The sequence below is a fragment of the Toxorhynchites rutilus genome, chromosome 2 (genome assembly GCF_029784135.1).
Source record: "Toxorhynchites rutilus septentrionalis strain SRP chromosome 2, ASM2978413v1, whole genome shotgun sequence".
Lineage (NCBI taxonomy): Eukaryota > Metazoa > Arthropoda > Insecta > Diptera > Culicidae > Toxorhynchites > Toxorhynchites rutilus.
Window position 1 is genome coordinate 73511289 of NC_073745.1, and position 12643 is coordinate 73523931.

General features: G+C 35.8%; 2 protein-coding genes across 4 annotated transcripts in view; one reads left to right on the forward strand and one right to left on the reverse strand.

The window, feature by feature from the left end:
* LOC129771594 (D-beta-hydroxybutyrate dehydrogenase, mitochondrial) overlaps positions 1-12643 on the reverse strand; it is a 285257-nt gene that overhangs the window by 89246 nt on the left and 183368 nt on the right. The window lies entirely within an intron of this gene.
* Positions 10988-12643, forward strand: part of LOC129771596 (elongation of very long chain fatty acids protein 7) — a 151909-nt gene continuing 150253 nt past the window's right edge. Inside the window, exon 1 of the mRNA XM_055775394.1 lies at positions 10988-11257. The gene's annotated coding sequence lies outside the window, so the exon portion shown is untranslated. The remainder of the gene's footprint in view (positions 11258-12643) is intronic.

A 12643-nucleotide genomic window follows, 5' to 3' on the forward strand; every position in this document is an offset into this window, starting at 1 on the left:
TGACCTCATATGTTTTTGACGCAGGATTACGTCTTTCGGGAATATATTGGGGGTACAATTTGAAAACCTAAATTTTGAACGCTTATTGCTCAGTCATCACGTGACGGATTTACGAAAATTTTTGGCGCTCCATAACAATCCATTGCAATATAGAAAATCATGATTTTTCAATAGTAAGCTTGTTAAAATCAAAATGAGATTTTTGAACTTCCGTTCGGTCGCACAAATGACATGTTGCGCCAGGCGATTGGTAGGTATGATGATTGAATTTCTGTTTCAAATTGGCTCTAGACTGCGAGCAGTCAGCAGCGTATGTTGAAACAGGTTTGCAAAAAAGTTTTTTATCACAGGGGAGGACGGTGTAAGACGGCCACCCTAAGCAGTTGATACAATCAAACACAATGTATACAACACTTCAATGAAACTGACTGCAGTGTAAGCAGAGATGCCAACCTTCCTGATTTTTCAGGATTTCCCAGATTTTTTGGCACGTTCTCTGATATCCTGACAAACACTAAATTTTGCCTGATTTTTCAGAACTGATCCTGATTTTTCCTGATTTTGGTACTTTTTACTTTATCGGAATAAAAATTATCCGTGAAAATATACTGAGATCACTGTCAAAGTTTTTCTGGTTAGGTCGTAACTGTAACTGTCGTATAGCTCCCTGGTCCACACATGTGAAATGCTTACATTAAATTTAATTCTTCTGATGTAAAGCAGTACCAAACTTTAATGTTATTTGAAAATCGACTGAACAAGCTTTTCTAGAGTGAAAATTTCGCATTATTTTCACTACGCACAAATTTTTCGAGGCTTTTCAAAACGGTGCTAGATAATTTCATGAAACCAAATTGCCATACAAAGGAAACACAAATTTATGCATTACTCGAGAATTAATCAAGCAAACGAAACCAAATTGTAAAGATATTAGAGTGCAATAAATGTTTTAACGGTGGTTAGATACTCCTCCTCCTCTTTGAGGGGGGCCACAAATGAAACACAAATTTCTGTATTACTCGAGAATTGATCAAGCAAATGAAACCAAATTAGGCATATGGAGGTTTTAGGGCGCAATAAATGTTTCTACGGAGGTTAGACACTCCACCCCCCTTTCTAAGGTGGTTCTGCCAAATGAAACACAAATTTCTGCATTACTCGAAAATTAATCAAGCAAATGAAACCAAATAAGGCATATTGAGGTTTTAGGGTGCAATAAATGTTTCTATGGTGGTTCGACACTCCTCTCCCCTCTCTTAGGGTTGGCTGTCATACAAATGAAAAACAAATTTCTGTATAACTCGAAATCTAATCAAGCAAATGGAGCCAAATTTGGCATGTGAAGAATTTAGGGGGCACGAAACATTTCTATGGTCTTCTCCCCCTCTCTAAGAGGATGGGTCTGTCTTCATTCTATCATATTATGTAACATTTATTCTATGTAACGGAGAAACATGTTATTTGCAAGTAGTTGAAAAATCTTGAACGAGAATTGTGTCAGAAAATAATCTTATACTATAATGATGAGTTTTGATAGAAGTACTAGGCATTTTTTAGTAAAAGGTAAATTCAACGGGTCGATTAGAAGATCAATCAATGAACAGTTCTGCGATTGGACTCATGAACTTGCGCTTAGTAAGAAAACATGAATGTTTGAAGGTATTGATAACAAAAAACAAATTTTGGGCGGAACGAAGTTTGCCGGGTCAGCTTGTGTAGAATAAAATTGAGTATATGTTAGTCTGCCTATAAAAATGATGCTTTTGTTTTCCCAAAAATCGACACGAAATTTCCGGACAACCCAAGGTAAGTTATTCTGGTTTCTTCCTGATTTTTATTCTCATTCTTCCTGATTTGTGAAAATTATAGTTGGCAACTCAGAGTGTAAGTCTCAACAGGTCGTTATTTTCCAATAGTATTCGACATTTAACCGGAAAACTCGTCAAGTTGCCACTAGACGGGATAACTATCAATCAACAGAGCGAAATTCTGAGTCTAAGTTTGGAACATCTTCATAATCTACAAATAGAAACAAGGAATGACCATCAAGCAATTAAATTGGAAAATGGCGGTATTCTTCACTTTTTTCAATAAATCTTCATCGAAAAACATTAACATTGTCATGGGACGGCAAAACGTTCGTTATCCCTATATTACAACATGCACCAGGTGAATCAATATCGAATTTAACATTCAGAACTTCTCATCTCATACAAAACGAAAAGGAAATATTAGAATTATTGCTCAAGGCTAATAAAGATGTATTTCACGAACCAGACACTAAATTATCATGTACAACAAAAGTAGAGTGTTGCATTGATTCGACCGACGATACCCCAGTGTATTAGCGAGTTTTTCCATACCCCGCTGCATACACAGTCATGAAACATTTCATTAAGTCAGCATCGATATTAAGAATTTTTTCCACGATTACGTGGATTTTCATAAATTTTACTTTTTATTTCATTATGTTATATGGTAAATCGAAGAAAGTATAAAATTGGTGATACTAAAATCATTCAGGGTAAGGTTGGTCACCACTAGGAGTAAGTAGGCCACATGATTCTAGCCGAATAGAGGATAATTAAAAAAATATATGTGGCATCTCAAAAAACAAAAAAAAAAATCAAATTTATCATGAACGCTCCTAGACGAATGTTTTATTGGTGCACATCTCAATGAATCGATCAATTGAGTACGTTCAAATGAAATCCTTAATGGAAAATCTCATCTCTTACAATATTATCTGTTGTTTAATATCTTGTTGTCCAATCGAAGAACTGTTCATTGATTGATCTTCTAATCGACCTCGTTGAATTTACCTTCTACTTTAAAATTTCTAGTACTTCTACCAAAAATCATCATTGTAATATCATATTATTTTCAGACAAAATTCTCGTTCATGATTTTTCAACCACTTGCAAATAACACATTTCTCCGTTACATGGAATAAATTTTTGATACCGAAAATATGATAGAATAAAGACAGGCCCATCCCCTCTTCACCCCTTAGAGAGGGGGGAGGTGTATCTATTCACCATAGAAAGGTTTCGTGCCCCCCAAAATCTTCACATGTCAAATTTGACTCCATTTGCTCGATTAGTTTTCGAGTTATGCAGAAATTTGTTTTTCATTTGTATCACAAATAACCCTAAGAGAGGGGGAGGAGTGTCGAACCACCATAGAAACATTTATTGTATCCTAACCTCCAACCTCCAACCTCCACATGCCAAATTTGGTTCCATTTGCTTGATTAGTTCTTAAATGATGCGCAAATGTATGTTTCATTTATATGGCAGCCCCCCTTTCCCCTTAGAGAGATGGGAGGAGTATCTATTCTCCATAGAAACGTTTAGTGTCCCCTAAAACCTTCGCATGCCAAATTTGGCTTTTTATCGATTAGTTTTTGAGTTATGCAGAAATTGTCATTCATTTGTATGGCAGCTCCTCTTTATAGAGGGGTACCACCGTGAAAACATTTATTGCACCCTAAAACCTCCATATACCTAATTTGGTTCCGTTTGCTTGATTAATTCTCGGGAAATGCAGAAATTTGTTTTCCATTTGTATGTACAATTTTTTTTGCTTGAAACATGAACAGTGAATATAATAAAAAAAAAGGTAATAATTGGGTATGTTTTCTTTCGATTGCACTATCCACTCCCCGACGCAACGAGCAATCTTTTTTTCTAAATTCGGGCGTTAGCTCATCATGTGAGTTGATGCGTAAAATGAATTATTCTTCACTTACCGATAATAAGCATAAATTTTATATTATATCGTATGTTGTTCAATTTTTTTTCCTACGTGTGGCGTAATTTTTCCTGAATTTTTAAGAGCGAGACACAAACATAATTTTTTTCATCGTCTGCATTATTATTTTTATTTTCTTGAAATCGATTATTTTATTGTATTCGTGGTTTTCAATTGTGAGATTAAAATAAATTGGATTTTTTAAATTATTCTTTTCATTAATCCGAATTATCTTTCCACAAGGACTTCATTTTTTCTCACAGGACTCTATCCCACTGCTGATTCCTATGAATTTGGTAAACAATCTAAATCCAATGTAAAGATAATCTCATATATTTTAAGATTTGAGAAAAAAAAATCTTTGCACTTTGCCACTCAGCACAATGCTCTAAATATACTGACAAAATTTAGACACATAAAAAACAAAATTTAAATAAATATTAGAGCAGTACTGGGTCTCTAAATTCAAATTAATTAAAAATGGCCAAAGGCCAAAACATTATTTGTTTTCGCGCAAATTCAAGAAAAAATTACCTACATTAGGCAAAAATAACACATATGAACGCATTTAGATAAAAATCAAGCAAAAGTGGGTCTCAAAGTAATTTTTGTTTTTCAAAATTTCGAAACGCTTAAAAATATATATATTTTTTTTGTATCGCAAAAAACATTCTAAAAATTCTAAAAAAAAGTCACAGGAGGGTTGTGTCCGAGACACGACCGTATAGTTGACGTAGGATTCCGTTAGGCTATCTGTTGATTTTAGATATGTTTGAAGAATTACATCGTTAAACTCTTTGATAATGATTTAGTGGCCCTGAAAAAGGTAATTTTGTTTGGTTGTTGGGTATTGTTTGTTCACTCCACCAGTGTTTACCGAGTGATGATGACAGAAGTATGGAAAACCGTCGTTGTGTGTTGCGTATCAGATAGAAAATGCCGAAGTGGAATGAGATATGATGAAAACCGCCCTCTTTGACCCTATACGAGATGCCTTCTGTGTTATGTATGGATGAAATAAAGAATAAAACTCACCAATGTAATATAAGATAATTACCAACACCAAACACAATTATCAATTTTTCTCATTAGTAAAACCATGTTACTTTAATATAGAGAAAACATATTTGAAATCGAAAAGGTTATAAAACCAAATTTATAATTTTCACTTGCTGAGTGATTCAACCCAATGCGAATTTTAATTGGACTAACAACACCTAATACTATATGTAGAGTATATGGGAAATCACTTTTCGAATATTTCTTCACTTTTTTAATTTTTTCTCGCCCCATAAACTTTCTTTGGGTGAAAATGAACACAACAAAACAGACAGCTTAAACCGAACGACCCGTTCTCGAGCGGAAACATACCTTGGTTTCTATTTATGAAAATTGAAATAAATCGTTTTATATAACAAGTTATTTTTAACACAACTGCTACCACATACAATTTTACAATTACACTTGTGTTAAATTTTTAACAATACACGATCGGTCATTGGTATGGAATTTCACGAAGCAACCAACATTAAAGTTCAAAATTTAAATTTTATTTGCTAGAATTAATCGTATCACTCACCTAACTAGCAATATAAAAATGCCCCCGACTTGCATGTATTTGCAATGTTGATTTCTCCCCGGCAGCTTGGTTTTGATGCCTCTGTTAGAGAACACATTTCGGTAGTCACAAATGTTCCCCCTACTTTCATGTATTTGGAATGCCGATTTCCCCCAGGCAGCTTGGTTTTGATGTCTCTGTTAGGAAACAGCCGCATGTGTTGTCAATTTCGACCAATTAGAAGTGAATATTTCCGTTAGGATAGGGGTTGACATTTTTCAATTGTTCGATAGTTAGTTTCATGACATATATTATTTTCTTCAATATAAAAAAATTGTTATGAAGTGCCGGAATCGATTGACACAAAAATTTCATCAATCCATCATGAAATGACTGAGCAATAAGCGTTTGAAATTGGACAATTTTCACGATGTGCTCGATTTTCGATTTTCAATTTGTACCCCAATATGTTCCTGAAAGACGTAATCCTACGTCAAAAAAAAACACAAATACCTAAAAAAGACGTATGACGAAATTTGAATACAATCTAGTGTAGTACTGAATCTCGAAATAAAAAAATAAATAATTTCGGCACCTCATAACAATTTTTTATATTGAAGAAAATAATATATCTCATGAAACTAACTATCGAACAATTGAAACATCTCAACCCCTATCCTAATGAAAATATCCTCTTTTGATTGGTCTAAATTGACGACACATGCGGCGGTTCCCTAACAGAGACATCAAAACCAAGCAGCCTGGGGGAAATCGGCATTACAATCCCATCGCAAAGCAGGGAAACAAAAGGAAATTGAACAGTGAATGGTGTGGATTTGAGTTATTTTCTTGGGGGAAACTTTTTTGTGCGGTCCCTATCCCTCGCACAAAAAAGAGTTTTCCTGTACATGAAAGAGGGGAGAGCTTTTGTCCCCACCGAAAAGTGTTCCCTAACAGAGACATCTAAACCAAGGTGCCCGGGTGAACTCGGCATGGCAAATATATGCAAGTCGGGGGCATTTTTATATTGCAAGTAAGGTGAGTGATACGATTAATTCTAGCAAGTAAAATTTAAATTTGGAACTTTAATGTTGGTTGCTTCGTAAAATTTCATATCAATGACCGATCGTTTATTGTGAAAAATTTAGCACAAGTGTAAGTGTAAAATTGTATATGGTAGCAGTTGTGTTAAAAATGACTTGATGCATGAAACGATTCATTTGAATTTTCATAAATAAAAACCAAGGTTTGTTCCAACTCGAGAACGGGTCGGTCGGTTTAAGCGGTCTGTTTTATTGTGTTGATTTTCACCCAAGGAAAGTTTATACGGCGAGAAAAATTTAAAAATAAAATGGAGAAATATTAGAAAAAGTGATTGCTCTACATATAGTATTAGGTGTTGTTAGTCCAATTAAAATTCGCATTGGGTAGAATAAATACTAAGAAAGAAAAATTATGGAAGAAAATTACCTTTTGCATTTTAATTATGTTTTCTCTATAATGAAGTAACATGTTTTTATTGATGAGAAGAATTGATAATTGTGTTCGGTATTGATATTTATCTTATATTACATTTGTGAGTTTTTTTTATTTCATCCATACATAGCACAGCTGGTATCTCGTCTAGGATCACAGCGGGCGGTTTTCATCATATCTCGTTCAACTTCGGTATCTTTTATCTGATACGCACCATCCAACGACTGTTTACCATGCTTCTGTCATCATCACTCGGTAAACACTGGTGGAGCGAACAAACAATACCAAGCAACCAAACAAAACGGGCCTTTTCAGTAGGTCACCAAATTATTATCAAAAAGTTTAACGATGTATTCTTCAAATATAAACAAAATCAACATATAGCCTTACGGAATCCTACGTCAACTATGTGGTCGTGTCTCGGGCACAACCCTCCTGTGACTTTTTCACTCTAGATCTTATGTTAAACCACATAGGGGTTCAAAAAAAACGCCAAAATTACTTATTCAATATCCTTTACAATATTTGCCATACAGCTGGTGATTTGGTTTGGAGGCACTTTTTACTCCCTTACCCGGCCAGGCTCTTTGTATACAGATCGGGAATATCAAACTCCATATTGTTATTCCCCACGGTAATTTAATATACAACTTCTCTTGAGTAGATCCAGTAGCACTAAAGCGCTGGACGCGTCAATTTGTGTAACAACATCTGCTAATCGGATAATAGCAAATATCTGTACTCATTCATGAGTGCCCCATATGTGCACAAATGCGATGGGTAAACGATAGTTATAAACAGTTCTAATCGTCGTGAATATTTGATGAAACATTTTACTGTGGGCTGCTTGCAGCTTCACCCAGCATTAGCCAGCTTCATATGGGATGAAAACATTTGTAATATAATAGAGAAATAAGTGGATAAGGAATCGATCGATCAGAATATGTTCATGCGTGATGCTTGGAGAAATTTTTAAACGCAACAACGCTCGTTGTATCGTTTTCGGATAATTTCCAACGATATAAATGCGTTAGTCAGATTTGATTGGAATTCAAGCCTACAGTGCGAGAAATTCCTATAAGCGCACATGTATATTTTGGCTGTAAGATTAACTAGATATATATTTCCAAAATATTTTCATGGGATTTAAATGACCTTCGAACATCAAGTTTATCTTGCCAAGAAAAGTCCCAATCCTATTCTCAACAGTTATTCAGAATAAGAAAAACGTGTTTTCAAGGTAGAAATTCTTATAAGCGCACATCAGACTTTATTCTCAAAGAACGATTTATACATGAAAATGACAGCATTCAATATTTGGTTGGTTTACCTTTTTTCAGAATAGTTTCATAGACACGGTTTGGCATTGACTCAATCAGATTATCCAACATTTCATGTGGAATTTTATTCCACTCGTCCCTTACACATTTCTCCAACTCACAAACTGTTGCAAATTGCCGTCCACCACTGTAGACTCGCCTTGCCAGGATTCCCCAGAGATTCTCGAAGGGATTGAGATCCGGGCTACGAGCTGGCCAGTCCATAACCTGAATGTTTCTTTCGGAAAACCATGATAATGATTTCTTGCTTACGTGAATGGCAGCATTATCCTGCTGGAAGATGAAGTTGTCGTCCATAATGTCTTCTGTAAATGGCACCAAAACACTGTCCAGTAGCTCTACATAGTTGTCGGAGTTCATCCTTGTCGAAATAGTGGCGATAGGAGTCTTCCCTTCTCTTGAAAACGCAGCCCACACCATGAGACTTCCACCACGAAAATTCCTGCTCAACTTCACTTCGGGATTTTTTCGTAGATCATGCCAATAATACGCGCAGCAGTCGGGACCATCAAGGTTGAACTTTTTCTCGTCGGAAAAGATCACTTCATCCCACTCTGCCTTCCAATCCATGTGCTGTTTAGCGAAATCCAATCTTGCTTTAATGTGCCTTGGGGTAAGGTTTGGTTTCTTTGCCTTCTTCGTGTAAACCAGATGTCCAGATCCTCGCAAAATTTGGGAAACACTTCGTTTGGTTATGGGAAGGTCCAGTTCTTGCTTTATTTCCGAAGCACTAAATTTTCCAGTCTCCCCAAGCTGAATGATGCGGTTCCGGTCGCGGTTTGAAATTTTGCAGTTACCTTTATTCTTCCTTCTGATGCCATATTTTGGGCCCTTCTTGAAAAAAGTCCGGACCACTGTTTCTCCTCTATCGATCCTCTTTGCTATCTCTCGGTTGCTTAAACCAATATCCTTCAATTCGGTTATTAATCTCCTCTCAGTTTCGTCCAAGAACTTTCCTTTCGGCATCGTGCTTCAAATTCAATTGCGCTACTTCACTGCTTAGCTGATTGTGGTTAACTCGTTCTCACGTTACAACCTTACCAGGATGTGTTGAAAAATGGCCAAGATGTTTACATATTGGTGGGAAAATATTTAAAATGCCAGTTGCGCTTATGAGAATTTCGCACCATAATTTAAAAAATGTTTTAGTAAAAAAATATGTGTGCACCAATGATGACTCAACACTCCTATACTCGCGCATTGGTCTGTCAGACCGAGAAATCAATAATTCGTTCATTTCTCAGAAAATATCAACACTACGACTTTGCGATTCTATCTAGCTTTGTTATTAGTCGTTCGTCATCGTTTAGCGTATCGCATGTGTTGGTACAAAGGGAACGTGTGCCACTTTTTAACACTTTCGGTCTGACACACCGACGCGAGTATAGGAGTAACTTTTTTGGACAAGTGCCTTTTTTCATATTCTAGAATATTGTTGAATGAAATGTAAATATTAATGTTAGTGGCGTAGAATATTTATTGAATATAATGCATAAGGTCATTATCGGACTATTCTTATTGGATTTCAGTCCCTTTAGTCCCTTTTGTAACAGGATTGAACGGATTTTACTATTCGTCGTTAGATTCATATGTTCAAAAGCAAAATATAAATGTTTGACTTTCGTATAGTTATTCGCTAAACATAATGGTCATACATATACACAATTGTGAAAGAATTTCACTTGTGGAATAATTGTAAACAGTAAACTATAAACTAATCGGTGGCTTATAATAATTTTTAACAGTTACAGTTTCGGGGATTTTGTTTTTATAATGAACAATATCGACAAGAAAACAAGAAAAAGAAAAGGAAGTTCCTACAAATCCTTTTATATCATCTCTTTATGCCCCATCTAAAAAAAAGCATTAATTCTTAATTTACCAAGAATATAGCATTTAAGAATATTAGAAATATGCAAACTTTATATTCCAAAATCTTTATCATCTGATAATTATCTAAAAGGTCGTTATACATTCTTCTCTTCGATAAAAGACCCGAAAAACACGCAACAACTGCATGAAATGTAAAAAATATGTTTGTTTCTTACTCCAATGAAACCACAATCTATTAATACGCTTTTATGTTATTTTATAGCTCCTTATACTTCCATGAATTATATTCAGTTGCTTACTTTTTATTAATAAGAGTGAAAAATTCGAATTTCGTTATTTGTGTTGGAGTGTCAAAAATTACTCTGTCTTGAGGAGGCTGATTTAGATGACTATTACAACTTAACAAAGACGACAAAAACATATTTTTTGGAGTTTTTCATTCAATATTACCTTCTTCTTCAAATAAATGCCAACGAAGCCTGAAAAATACACAATAGCAACATTACAGAGAAGTTCAATTTTCGGTCTGTGACACCGTGCGCGAGTATACGTTTTATGATTTTGCACGCGAGTACAGGAGGGTTAAACAACAAAGTTAGTACACATTTAGTCATTAGGAAATCACTACGTAAAAAAGGAATGGTTTTATCTACTATATATCTAGAATTTTCAGAAAACCCAGGTGCGCTTATAGGATTTTCCCCCACTGTATTGTATTGGAATTGGAAAAAAGTGATTCTCTTCTTTCTAAAATTGATCTAAAATTGATCGCAGTTATCAAGCTAAGTTGCCAGTTGCAGCACATTGTTGGGGATCCAGTGCAAGCATGCAATTTGTGGCTTAACAGCCGCCGTCTACTAAGCGCAGGTAGTACCTCACCGGAGAGTGGTTGTGTTATTCGCTAACAACTAATGCACTCTGCTCGACGGCGGCTGACTTCGAACGAGCCTTCGAGTCGTAACGGCTGCTGCGTTTTGCCGGGAAAAATTATCTTCAATTTTAATTCTAATCTAGGCGGCAACAATTTCAGTATACGTTCAACCTGTCTTCGGTGTAGACAACGTTTCGTTTTCCGTTTCTCGGGTCTCTCAGTCAGCGAGTTGTTCTAACGGACGCGTTTTCCACAAACGGTCAAAGTGCAAATCGGGCGCGCGAGTTGCAGCGGGAAAATTTATTCGTAGTGCGTGATCTTATTCAGTGCAGCTTCCAGATTGGATTTCACACACAAGCCAACAATTCTCCAGAATTGCGTGTCAGACATCTCGAGTGGAATAAGTTAGGATTGAGTCAAGTACCGGTTTGTATATTTTCTGATGCGTTTATTGATTTTTTTTTTGCTCAAACAGAGCTATTAAAGTGTGAGGAAACCAATGTTTACAGGCGTTTGGTCGTGCGATGGTGGGGTCTTGAACTCTCTTTTTCTCTGCAGTAGATGCTGGCGGCACAAAATCCATTGCGAAAACGTACAAGACGAATCAAGTCAAAGTGCAGCGATGTTCTCAAAACCATGCCAACGTTTTCGAGACAAAATGTGTAAATTGAACAGAAGGCGGGCGGGCCATCCGACACCTCCACTACCCTAAACTGGGTCGAAATAATACTCTAGGATGAAGCATGCAGTCAGCTGCATGTCTTCTACAGACTTGTGAAATATTTCAATTTTGAGTATAGGTGAATCGTGAAACGGTTCTATATATAAGGCAATTTCTGGAACCTGTTCTTGGGATGAGATTCGTCAATATTGTTTAGAAAATTTTGTCTGAGAGTGGATGCTAAACAAACTGGTTTCAAAATATTTCCAACACTATGAACTTTTGCTAAAAATCAAGGATGACGGTTCGGGAGCAAATTTTGCGGACGAAACGTGTGTGAATAAATTTAAATATCCAACGGGAAGATTTTTTTTTTTGGATTGTTCTGAACATAAAACCTGTTCAGGGTCGAGGATCCCAAGTCAACGGGGAGTAGCAGATTTACGGCGCGTTTCAATAGAAAGGTTGTTGTTCGACTTGGAAATTGATTAGTGGGGTCTAAAGGCGTGAGTAATGTACGTTTACGTGAATCTGATGAGAATAACCTACTGTGTAGCTTTTTGAATGGCATGGAAATATTTAAAAAAAATTGATTTCGTAAAAATAGGCCCCTTCTGAAGCGAGAAACTTTTTCCAACGAATAATCCAGACATCGAAACACTATTTATTCAGGAATTGCCTTCCGTTCACGCAGCGAATTCGTTTTGTCGTGTCTTCGATGTTGTCAAAACTCTCTCCGATTTTTACGAAACTTTGCATATATGATACCAGCTATGACGTTTTTTTCAGAGGAACAACCGTTCTCGAGATATAATTTCACATAATGAAAATTATGCTTTTGAAATTTCTATACGAAGTCGGAATTATACTCTTGATTTTAATTATGTTATTTCCAATATATTGACGAATTTCATGCCTACTCGACTGACCTTTCCCTCAGATTGCAGTGAATCGTTGTGAGTGTAAAATCATTGGCCCTTAAAGCAATTTTGCATTCTTGAAATCTCCATAAAGGGACTTTCTAACTTTGAGACCTTAAAAAATAGCTAAAAAAATAAATTTGGGAAACTTTTTAAATTTCCAAGAAAAATGCCAAAAAACAATTTGAAAAGAACATTTAGACTGAAAAAAGAATCAGAATTTTCAGAAAT